The sequence below is a fragment of the Magnolia sinica genome, chromosome 10 (assembly GCF_029962835.1).
Source record: "Magnolia sinica isolate HGM2019 chromosome 10, MsV1, whole genome shotgun sequence".
NCBI classification, from domain to species: domain Eukaryota; kingdom Viridiplantae; phylum Streptophyta; class Magnoliopsida; order Magnoliales; family Magnoliaceae; genus Magnolia; species Magnolia sinica.
The window spans coordinates 54,784,309-54,796,757 of record NC_080582.1 but is presented as its reverse complement, the minus strand read 5'-3'; the positions used below and the strand labels follow the sequence as shown (position 1 = coordinate 54,796,757).

Genomic DNA, 12,449 nt, shown 5'->3' with positions numbered 1-12,449 from the left:
ATCAGAGTAAACGGAAATACAGTAAGTCTATAAATCATACAATATCAGAGTAAGTAGAAATTACTAACAAGTTCATGAATCCTACGATATCAGAGTACGCAAACAGATCAACTATGCAAATGAGGAGTCATAGAGAGCCAAATATCAGATGCCGAGGGTACATTGTAATATGTAAATCCTGCCAAGTTTGTCTAGGCCATATCAGTATAGAAAACATAACAACTCAAAATGTCATATGCATGCGGATACAATATGTGATGCGAATGAAATGACCAAGCTAAAGTGTGAGGTCAGGATGATAGTATGTAGTATCACAGGATACGGGGTCTATCACAAGGGACTTCTATCCAAACTAGTCCCATACCTAAATTTGGATAGTCAGACTCAATGTGGTAAACTCCTGGTCTCAGGTTAGTCGCACGCCCAACCAAAATCCTAGTTATGCGAAGGAACACGTAACAAATAGTTCCGCACCACCAGCTCAAGTGGATAGTGAATGAATGAATATGTAATTCCTATTCAATAAGTCCACATATTAGTATGGTTCCTCTTTGAGAAAACACCGAGGTTTATTACACTCCAAACCAGATTATTACCCCATTGTGCGCAAAAAGGTGGAAGAGACCTCACTATCCGCCTGCCAATATCGGGTCCAGCTCATCGATAGCGGACCCATTCCTTGAGCTGGTTAGACTTAGCCTAGCATTGCCCCCTCCTCTTGGGCAGGTAAGGTCATACCCCCTTCCAACCAACCACGACACAGTGGGAGATGCGGCCTAACGGTATACAGCCTTCATGTGCTTATGCATCCACTCGGTCTAGATGTTGGAGCAACCTCTGGAACCAAGAGGGTTCTGGGACTTTCACCCAAGGATATCTATAGCACCCCATGTAGAATAGATTTTCGGTGTCCCATCTGGTCATCCACGATATGACTGTGGAGGTTACGGCCCTGATGTTACTAGGGCGTACGGTGGTCATATCACAAAATGTGAGAGGCATGAGTCATACTATTCAGTCATGCATCAAACCTGTGCATACCGCGTGCTCATGTGGGGCAACTCTGCCTATTAGGGAGTCTCATTAACAACCGGCACTATGGCATATGCAATGGTCAATCATATCTCATAACAAACATACAAATGATGTGTATGGGCATGTATCATGATGCTATGATGTCACATACTCATAATCGGTATCAACAACCGACATCAACAATCGGCTTCGACAACATGGACATTTAACCAACATTGCCCCCAAGGAATGGCCCACATAGAGCCAAACATATAATGGGCCCACGGCCTCACGCAAAGGCCTAATATACACCACAATGGGCCTTACTCAAGGGCAAGATATACACAACAGGTGGGCCTTGCTCATAAGCCTCAAATACATGACATGTGAGCCCTACACATGGGTCTCGAATACATCACATGGGTCATGCATCATAGGCCTAATACATGTCACAATGGGCCTTGCCCATAGGCCACGATTACATCACAATGGGCCTTGCACATGGGCCATGAATACATCACAATTGGCCTTACCCATGGGCCTTAAATACATTGCAATGGGTCTTGCCCATGGGCCTCAAATACATCACAATGGGCCCCAACTACGGGTTGCATATACATCATATAAAGTGAGTCAGGAGTCAACAAAAAACATTGAAACTTCTAAAATACTCTTACATGTAACAAGACCAACGGACCAAGTCTATGGTCCTTATACTGTTTCCCCTCAGCTAGAAGCAAGGTTCTCAAAACTCAGTTTCGGTGTGTAATTCAACAACGAATTAAACCAACCAGGCAGACAATGACTCATCAAAGCAAGGTTCTCAAAACTCAGTTTCAGTGTACAATTCAACAACGAATTAAACCAACCGGGCAGACAATGACTCATCAAAGCATACATGTTTATGATCAAAAGTCCAAAAAGAAAGAAAGAAAGAAAGAAAAAACTGATGGCTAGGATTATCCGGTGGGGCTTGTGGGACTCCCCCTCCATCGCTTCTCTGCAACACAAGATCCACATACAAATAGGCACATGTACTAAAGAATTAAAGGAAAAAAAAATCCATGAAGAAAGACCCAAATGCATGTAAAAGAAACACAATTCTTTATCATGTTTCCATTTCCATCTTTAATGAAAGTGAGATCTCATGCATTACCTTGTAGAAATCGACAGCAATGAAATTGGGCCATCGTTTTCCTGCTGCTTCATAACATGTACCAGTCATGCTAGTACGTGGAGCTAAGTTGTCCTTACAAGCTGTCGCTAAATTAGGATTGTCAGGGAAATAGTTCTCTAAAACAAGGGATCTTGTTGTTGTGTTCATGGGAGATGATTCCGCACGATTAGCATAAGAATTCGCCTTCATCCCACTGTCACCATCTGCAGTTTCAACCCAATCACCAAAACCAATAAAAAGAGAATCAGTGATAGCTTCACATGTTTATACTCCTATGCATCAGAAATTTAAATTGGACAATGCTTCCTATTTTGATGTATTTTATATCAATTTCATTTTATCTCCAAAAGCAAATTGATTCAAGGAGAAAACACAGAAATTTTATATTTTTACAGAATTTCATTAACAGTGTAGACCTCCTCATGAGGCCACATTCGCCAACCTGCGGAAAGCATTAGAGCATGCATCAAGCAGTCCATGCTAATAAATAGCCAGGCTCGAAAATCACACCAGTTCACTCATCAGGTGGAACACACATTTAAAGAAGAACAATGAACATTTTAAAAGAATTACCAGGAGTCCACATTCAACTAAAGCACGTGGCCTGCCCAATGAATGTACAACAAGCCTGATTCTCATGCCACATCATCTACTCAGCAAGGCCCATGTTATGCATGGCTCTAACATCAGGGATGGATACATGTGGGCTTAGCAAAGCATGTACTAAATTTCTATAGAAAAAATAATAATCATTCGTCTATCTATAATAGTTCCACTATAAGATCTGCATGGGATATACATTTATGAAAGGAGAGAAAACAGGGCTTACATTGTTTTCTACAACATATCTCCACTCGTAGGCAATGCCTTCAGTAGCCTCCTTGGCTGATTTTGAGGTGAATACCAACAACGTTGGTTCTTACTAATCATATCATCGATGATGGGCCAATCTTGCCCATTTTTAGGCATCCCTGATACCAGAAACCAAAATTTCCTAAGGCCGGCGGCATTGAATACCTTAGTTAGGCCTTGAGGTGATGTGACAATCTTCTATGAAGATTGTAATGATCTCCAAAGGGTTAGCTTCAAGGAACACTTGAATTTCTTTCAGCACATTAATAGCAGGTTGTTGTTAATCAAATAGGTTAATCAGAATTCAATCATTTCATTAGATTTATATAAAAAGGATTTAGCTATGACTTACGAATGCTATCAAATTGTAGCATTGGCCTCCAAAGGAGTGGCACAACTAAATGTCATTGTTGAAGTCATACATGTTAGGCATCACCCCTCTAACATCCTTCTGCAATGATTCAGAGTATAAATAGTAGCAATAAAAAAAAAATAACCATATCTTTTTTTCGTTCAATTTTTTCTTTTTGCAAAAATAATTATATATTTGTTAAGATGGACATCTTGTTCATGACCATTATATAGTAGTGAGCATGTAAATCATATCTTCTATCTAAGAAGACCCACCTACACATACATATAGATCCCATCTTCATGATATAAGTATTTCTAGTTTGCTTACAGGTTTATTATGGATTCCTAGCTGAGCCCAAGTGATGACTTCCAAGAGCTCTTCTAAGGTTCCATACCCACCTGAAATAGGAAAGGAAATAAGAAAACCTGAAGGCTTTAGGAATTTGATTAAATGGGTTATTGAGAGAAGAAGAATAGAACCTACTAATGCGATGAAAGCATCGGAATGGCAGGACATCTCTGCCCTCCTTTGATGCATGTTGGCCACTGGTTTCACCCTCTCCTTCTGTTTCTCCTGTAATCTGCCATTAAAGAACGTCTTTCAGCAGCATAAGAAAATGAGAATAGATGAAAGAAGCAAGAGAAGAAATGCATATCTACTTCTTTGCACATGAGAGTCTTCAGTATGATCCTACAAAGAAAAGCCATCAAAGAAAAGGTCGAAAAACATTCATTAATCCAATGAAAAACAAAACCCATATCAAAAATCAATCCTTTGTTTTATGATTGTGTTGGTTTTTCTCACCCTAAAACATGTCCTCCTTCTTTATGAAACGAGTGAGAAAAACTCTGTTTCAACATTAAGAAAAGAGTGACAAACTCAGCTCCTTTCTTTCAACCAACATTTATGAAAAAATTTGTTTTCTTCATCACGGAAACAATGATAAAGGCTGATGAAAAGAGTGACAAACTCAGCTCCTTTCTTTCAACCAACATTTATGAAAAAATTTGTTTTCTTCATCAAGGAAACAATGATAAAGGTTGATGAAAAGAGTAGCAAAACCTTGAGGAGAAAATAAAGTGATGATGGAATGATTAATGCCCCAGTCGCAATTACAGGATTCAAATGTCTAAAAAGCAAGACATGCACACATGCCAATATGTTAGCATTAATATTATAAAAACTTATGTATCAAAAAAAATATATTATAAAAACCAACAAAAAAAACTAACAAGCTTTTATTCTCTTCACAATTTGTTGAGAGAAACCAAGAAGACAAAAGTTTGATCCGGATCTAAAAGAAATAGTACCATGCCTAATCAAATGACACCTGATCATCACATCACGGAATAAAATAATTTGTGTGATGACTTCCAATGTGTCCACACATGCAGACATGGGTAGAAGCCCGATTGTCAGACTCAATTCTAAGGCATTTAAGCAACCATGAAAGGTAAAGATAAATTAGTACAAGGTGCACAGGATGAGATTTAGCTTACAGGAATGATTAGCTTTTGTCCCCCACGATGGAATTCAATTCTCCAAAAGGTTCCTTACAAGGACAGTTTGATTCTAAATACATTGAGGATGATGAAAGGAAAAAAAAAATCCCAATAGGATAAATGGTGCTAATTCAAGGTAATTATGAACCATCAACTAAAAGATGATTTTTTTGAAATTGAAATGTGAACTGAAAAAATGACAAAATGACAAAGAAAGCAAGAAAAGAATTCACATTTAGATACAAATGGCAAAACAGAATACCTTTGACAAAAACAGAATTGTAATGAAATCCCAATTTCCTAGTATTCATGATATGAAAGTAGCCCTCAAATTACAAATAGATTCTTTTCAAATCCAACTTGAAAGTAATGCAATTGCAATTTGGAGCATGGTTTCTTAATATGAATGCTGAGGAAGGTAACTACTGAATATTTTTCTTGCTCTATTTTTAGTGATTTTCAGCTCCATTGCTGAGCATTGGAGGAAAGTCGATGTGGGTGCCATTGTTTGGGGCCCGCCAAGCCTTCAATCAAGTGTTGCAGCAAAGTGCAGATCACGAACCATATGGGGCACATCCAATGGACCAATCTTCCACTTCAACAACTACAACTTTGAGTTATAGTAACTTTCCACTAATGTATAAAAGATGAGAAATAGTAACAAATCAAACCTTGAGAACAAAACATGGTGAGCACATCTAAGGTCTTGTAGCAATCGTTTAAAGCTTCAAATTCGAACCTGCAGTAGGCCGATGGCATTTGGCCGGCTTAGTTATTGCAAGATCCAAATGCGATTGAATTAGCTATATATGGGTGGTAATTGTTAGTTGATAGTCAGCAACAATTAGATCATTTGGAACATTACTCATGTGAAATCTTAGTTGTAATTTCTATATTCAACCAAGACCTGACTCAAGACCGACCCAAACCCAAACCATTTGATAAACGGGTCGGGTTTAAGTCCTCTGCTCTTGCTGATCACATCAGCAAGAGTACTGTAATGAAATCCCAACAACAGCCTAGTGGGAGTATTGTAATGAAATCCATAACAAATATACATCAGCAGTTAAAAATACAATGCAATGGCAATACACAAGTAGATTATCTTTTAAGAATCCATCTTCATCTTTCAAAAAGAAAAGGAAAAGAAATAGTTCAATGTCAGATTTGCCTAGATTTGCTTCAGATTTATCAGAACCGATATGAGTGTCCATCTGGATAGGGGATAGCCCAAAAACTGGGATATTGGCTCCATGACCTCCATGTCGGATTTGCTTAATTACAAATACATAATTGTGACTAAGTAGGGAACTCCATCACCTTTGGAAGCAATTAACCATCTCTTGCCAAGTGGGCATGGAGGATGAATGGCTGTACATGCACAAAGGTCCCCTATGGAAAAGAAAAACAGATATTGTAAAATAAATTAAGCTATATTTACAAAGCTCGTCCATGACCAAGCAAGATGGGGCCTATTCAAAATTGAATGGTGAGGATTGATAGCCCTACCAACCAACCAGGTGCGTCCGTGTGTGTGTGTGTGTGATTTATACAAGCTTCAGTTTCTCCTCACTTGATCTATGAAAACACTTATGTCCATTTACAAAACTCAAGAACAACCTAATTAGATGTTAGTATTAGAATTTTCCATTAAATAGCATTAGTAGATTATTTCTCGCCATGTTACTCATGAAAACAAAAGCATGTATAAAAACCAAGCTAATTAGATATTAGTAGTAAAATTTAGATGGCCCGTGTCTCTCAATCCCTACAAAAAATAAAAACAAGATGTGGTCGGATTAAAAACTACATGTGTTAACAACAACCTAATTAGATGTTAGTATTAAAATTTTCATTAAATAGCGTTAGTAAATTCTTCAGCGCCATGTCACTCTTGAAAACAAAAGCATGTATAAAAACCAGTGTTTCAGATAGCGCCCACAGCATAGCGATAGTGTACACTACGTACTGTAGCGTGATTGTAGCACTATGTATCGTCCTAAATAGCATAAATGTACATTATAGGGGTCGTAACATACGCTAAAACTAAGCTAATTATATATTAGTAGTAGAATTTAGATGGCTCGTGTCTCTCAATCCCCACAAAACACAAAAACAAGATATGGTCGGATTAAAAACTACATGTGTAAACAACAACCTAATTAGATATTAGTATTAGAATTTCCATTAAATAGTGTTAGTAAATTCTTCAGCGTCATGTTACTCCTGAAAACAAAAGCATGTATAAAAACCAGTGTTTCAAATAGCGCCCGTAGCGTAGCGGTAGCATACACTACGTACCAGCATCCTAAATAGCATAAATGTACGCTATAGGGTTCGTAGCATACGCTACAACTATGTAGCGTGTAGCGTCCGTAGTGTAAGCTCCAATGTATTTTTTTAATATTTTATTTTCTTCACGTTTTCTTTGTATCTAATGTTGAGGAATGTGACACTTGTATTGTACTTGATACTTTTAACCGATGAGATTTTTATTTCTTTTAATAATTATGACTTGTGGTTTCAATTAGACATTATTAGTTATCATTTTTCAAAAGCCTATCCACATTTTTCAATTAATCATCTTTTAGGCATATTTATATTTGTTTTTTCTTTTTTTTTCATATTTATTTACTTATTTTCCTTTTTTTCACTATTTATTATATTTGTCTTATTTTTAAATTAATCATCATTTAGGCTATAATGCTACACACTATAGAGGGCTGAGAGCTACGCATCATGCAACCGCTATTTAAAACACTGTTAAAAACTAAGCTAATTAGATATTAGTAATAGAATTTAGATAGCTTGTGTTTCTCAATCCTCACAAAACACACAAACAAGCTGGGGTTCAAATTAAAAATTGCATGTGTCAACAACAACCTGATTAGATGTTAGTATTAGAATTTTTCATTAAATAGCATTAGTAGATTCTTCCGCGCCATGGTACTCCTGAAAATAAAAGCATGTATAAAAATTAAGCTAATTAGATATTAATAGTAGAATTTAGATGGCTTGTGTCTCACAATCCTCAAAAATTACACAAATAAGTTGTGGTTCGGATTAAAAACTGCATGTGTCAACAACAACCTAATTACATGTTGGTATTAGAATTTTTCATTAAATAGTGTTAGTAGATTCTTCCACGACATGTTACTCCTGAAAAATAAAAGCATGTATAAAAACTAACTAATTAGATATTAGTAGTAGCATTTAGATGGCTCGTGTCTCTCAACCCCCACAAAACACACAAATAAGCTGGAGTTCAGATTAAAAACTTTATATGTCAAGAACAATCTAATTAGATGTTAGTAGTAGAATTTTCAATTAAATAGCATTAGTAGATTCTTCCGCACCATGGTACTCCTAAAAACAAAAACAAGTATAAAAATTAAGCTAATTAGATATTACAAGTAGAATTTAGATGGCTCGTGTCTCTCAATTCCTATAAAACATACAAACAAGCTGTGGTTGGATTAAAAACTGCATGTGTCAACAACAACCCAATTAGATGTTAGTATTAGAATTTCCATTAAATAGCATTGGTAGATTCTTCCGCACCATGCTACTCCTAAAAATAAAAGCATGTATAAAAACTAAGCTAATTTGATATTAGTAGTAGAATTTAGATGACTCGTGTCTCTCAATCTGCACAAAACATACTGACAAGCTGTGGTCGGATTAAAAACTGCATGTGTCAACAACAACCCAATTACATGTTAGTATTAGAATTTCCATTAAATAGCGTTAATAGATTCTTCCACGCCATGATACTCCTGAAAATAAAAGCATGTATAAAAACTAAGCTAATTCGATATTAGTATTAAAATTTAGATGGCTTGTGATCAGATTAAAAACTACATATGTCAACAACAACCCAATTAGATGTTAGTATTAGAATTTTCTATTAAATAGTGTTAGTAAATTCTTCCACGCCATTTTAATCCTGAAAATAAAAGCACGTATAAAAACTAAGCTTATTAGATCTGAGTAGTAGAATTTTGATGGCTGGTGTCTCTTAATCTCCACAAAACACACAAACAAGCGATGGTCGTATTAAAAACTGCATGCGTTAACAACAACCCAATTGGATGTTAGTAATTAAATTTCCATTATATAGCGTTAGTAGATTCCTTGCGCCATGTTACTCGTGAAAAAAAAAAAAACTTGTTTAAAAACTTAGCTAATTAGATATTAGTAGTAGAATTTAGATAGCTCGTATCTTTCAATCCCCATAAAACACAAAAACAAGTTGCGATTAGATTAAAAACTGCATGTGTCAACAACAACCTAATTAGATGTTAGTATTAGAATTTTCATTAAAGAGCGTTAGTAGATTCTTCCACACCATGCTACTCCCGAAAACAAAAGTAAGTACAAAAACTAAGCTAATTAGATATTAGTGGTAGAATTTGGATGGCTCGTGTCTCTCAATCCCCACAAAACACGCAAACAAGCTGTGGTCGTATTAAAAACTGCATGTGTCATCAACAACCCTATTAGATATTAGTATTAGAATATCCATTAAATAGCGCTAATAGATTCTTCCATATCATGTAACTCTTGAAAACAAAAGCATGTATAAAAACTAAGTTAATTAGAATTTAGATGGCTTGTGTCTTTCAATCCCTACAAAACACAAAAACAAGCCGCGGTCGGATTAAAGACTGCGGGTGTCAACAACAACCTAATTAGATGTTAGTATGAAAATTTTCATTAAATATAGTTAGTAGATTCTTCCACATCATGTTACTCCTGAAAATAAAAGCAAGTATAAAAACTAAGCTAATTAGATATTAGTAGTAGAATTTAGATGGCTCATGTCTCTCAATCCCCACAAAACACACAAATAAGCTGTAGTCGGATTAAAAACTGCATGTGTCAACAACAAACCTATTAGATGTTAGTATAAGAATTTTCCATTAAATACCATTAGTAGATTCTTCCAGGCCATGTTACTCTTGAAAACAAAACCATGTATAAAAATTAAGTTAATTAGATAATAGTAGTAGAATTTAGATGACTCGTATCTATCAATTCCCATAAAGAAGCTAACAATTTGTGGTCAGATTAAAACCTCCATTTGTCAACAATAACCCAATTAGATGTTAGTATTAGAATTTCTATTAAATAGCATTAGTAGATTCTTCCTCGCCATGTTATTCTTGAAAACAAAAGCAAGTATAAAAAAACTCAGAAACTGGGCTCACGATGTGGACATTTAATCATCATTACCCATCAATGTGGACATCTAACCAACATTGCTCCCTAAGAGTGGCCCACATAGAGTCAAACATATAGTGAGCCCATGGCCTCATAAAAACTAAGCTAATTAGATATTAGTAGTAGAATTTCGATAGCTCATGTCTCTCAATCCCCACAAAACACATAAACAAGTTGTGGTCGAATTAAAAACTACACGTGTTAAAAACAACGTAATTAGAAATTAGCAATAGAATTTACATTAAATATAATTAGTAGTTTCTTCTACGCCATGTTACTCCTGAAAACAAAAGCAAGTATAAAAACTAAGCTAATCAGATATTAGTAGTCTTTAGATGGCTCGTGTCTCTCAATCCCTACAAAACACGCAACAAGCTGTGGTCGAATTAAAAACTATATGTGTCAACAGCAATCTTCTTAGATGTTAGTATTAGAATTTCCATTAAATAGCGTTAGTAGATTCTTTCGAACCATGTTCCTCTTAAAAACAAAAGCATGCATAAAAAGTAAGCAAGTAGTACAATTTAGATGACTCGTGTCTCTCATTCCCCACAAAACAAACTAACAATCTGTGGTCGGATTAAAAACTGCATGTGTCAATGAAAACCAAATTAGATGTTAGTCTTACAATTTCTAATAAATAACATTAGTATATTCTTCCGCGCCATGTTACTAATGAAAAAAAAAAAACGAGTATAAAAATTAAGTTAATTAGATATTACTAGTAGAATTTAGATAGCTCATGTCTCTCAAACCCTACAAAACACAAAAACAAGTTGTCGTTGAATTAAAAACTGCACATGTCAAAAATAAAACAATTAGAAGTTATCAATAGAATTTCCATTAAATAACGTTAGTAGATTCTTCGGCGTAATGTTACTCCCGAAAACAAAAGCATGTATAAAAACTAAGCTAATTAGATATTAGTAATAGAATTTAGATGACTCGTGTCTCTCAATCCCCACAAAACAAACAAACAATCTGTGGTCGGATTAAAAACTGCATGTGCTAATAAAAACCAAATTAGATATTAGTATTATAATTTCTATAACATAGGGTTAGCAAATTCTTGCACAACATGTTACTCCTGAAAACAAAAGCAAGTATAAAAACTGTCACGCCCCAAACTCGGAAACCGGGTAACCATCATTACCAATCAATGTGGACATCTAACCAACATTGCTCCCCAGGAGTGGCCCACATAGAGCCAAACATATAGTGAGCCCATGGCCTCAAAAAAACTAAGCTAATTAGATATTAAAAGTAGAATTTAAATGACTCGTGTCTCTCATCCTTATAAAACAAACTAATAATCTGTGGTCGGATAAAAAAACTACATGTGTCAATAGTAACCAAATTAGATGTTAGTATTAGAATTTCTATTAAATAGCGTTAGTAGATTCTTCCACAACATGCTACTCCTGAAAACAAAAGAAAGTATAAAAACTATCACACCCCAAACTTGGGCTCACAATGTGGACATTTTAACCATCATTGCCCATCAATGTGGACATCTAACTAACATTGCTCCCTATGATTGGCCATTTAACAACCAAACTAGATGTTAATATGAGAATTTCTATTAAATAGCATTAGTAGATTTTTCTGCGACATATTACTCCTAAAACCAAATGCAAATATAAAAACTGTCACGCCCCAGACTCGGAAACCCGTCTCAAAATGTGGACATTTAACCATCATTGCCCTTCAATGTGGACATCTAACCAACATTGCTCCCTAGGATTGGCCATTTAACAAACAAATTAGATGTTAGTATTAGAATTTCTATTAAATAATGTTAGTAGATTCTTCCACAACATGTTACTCTTGAAAACAAAAGCAAGTATAAAAATTGTCATGCCCCAAACTCGGAAACTGGGCTCACAATGTGGACATTTAACCATTATTGCCCAACAATGTGGACATCTAACTAACATTGCTCCCTACAAGTGGCCATTTAACAACCAAACTAGATGTTAGTATTAGAATTTCTATTAAATGACATTAGTAGATTCTTCTGCGACATGTTACTCCTGAAAATAAAAGCAAATATAAAAACCATCACGCCCCAAACTAGGAAACCCGCCTCACAATGTGGACATTTAACCATCATTGTCCTTCAACGTGGACATCTAACAAGCACTACTCCCTAGGAGTGGCCATTTAACAATCAAACTAGATGTTAGTATTAAAATTTCTATTAAATAGCATTAGTACATTCTTTAGCGCATGTTACTTCGGAAAAAAAGTAAATATAAAAACTGTCACGCCCCAAACTCAAAAACCCGGTTCACAATGTGGACATTTAACCATCATTGCCATCAAT

The 12,449-nt window shown here is 35.6% G+C and overlaps 1 long non-coding RNA gene and 1 pseudogene across 1 annotated transcript; both read right to left on the bottom strand.

Annotated features, from left to right (window-relative positions):
* Positions 1–1,783: 1,783 nt before the first annotated feature.
* On the bottom strand, positions 1,784–3,693 carry LOC131217527 (PI-PLC X domain-containing protein At5g67130-like; annotated as a pseudogene).
* Positions 3,694–3,795: 102 nt separating this feature from the next.
* LOC131257475 (uncharacterized) lies at positions 3,796–4,540 on the bottom strand. The gene is made up of 3 exons (XR_009177434.1): positions 4,203–4,540; positions 4,058–4,088; positions 3,796–3,978 (listed from the first exon to the last, which is right to left on the bottom strand). It is a non-coding gene; the product is annotated as an uncharacterized LOC131257475 (long non-coding RNA).
* Between the last annotated feature and the right edge of the window lie 7,909 nt (positions 4,541–12,449).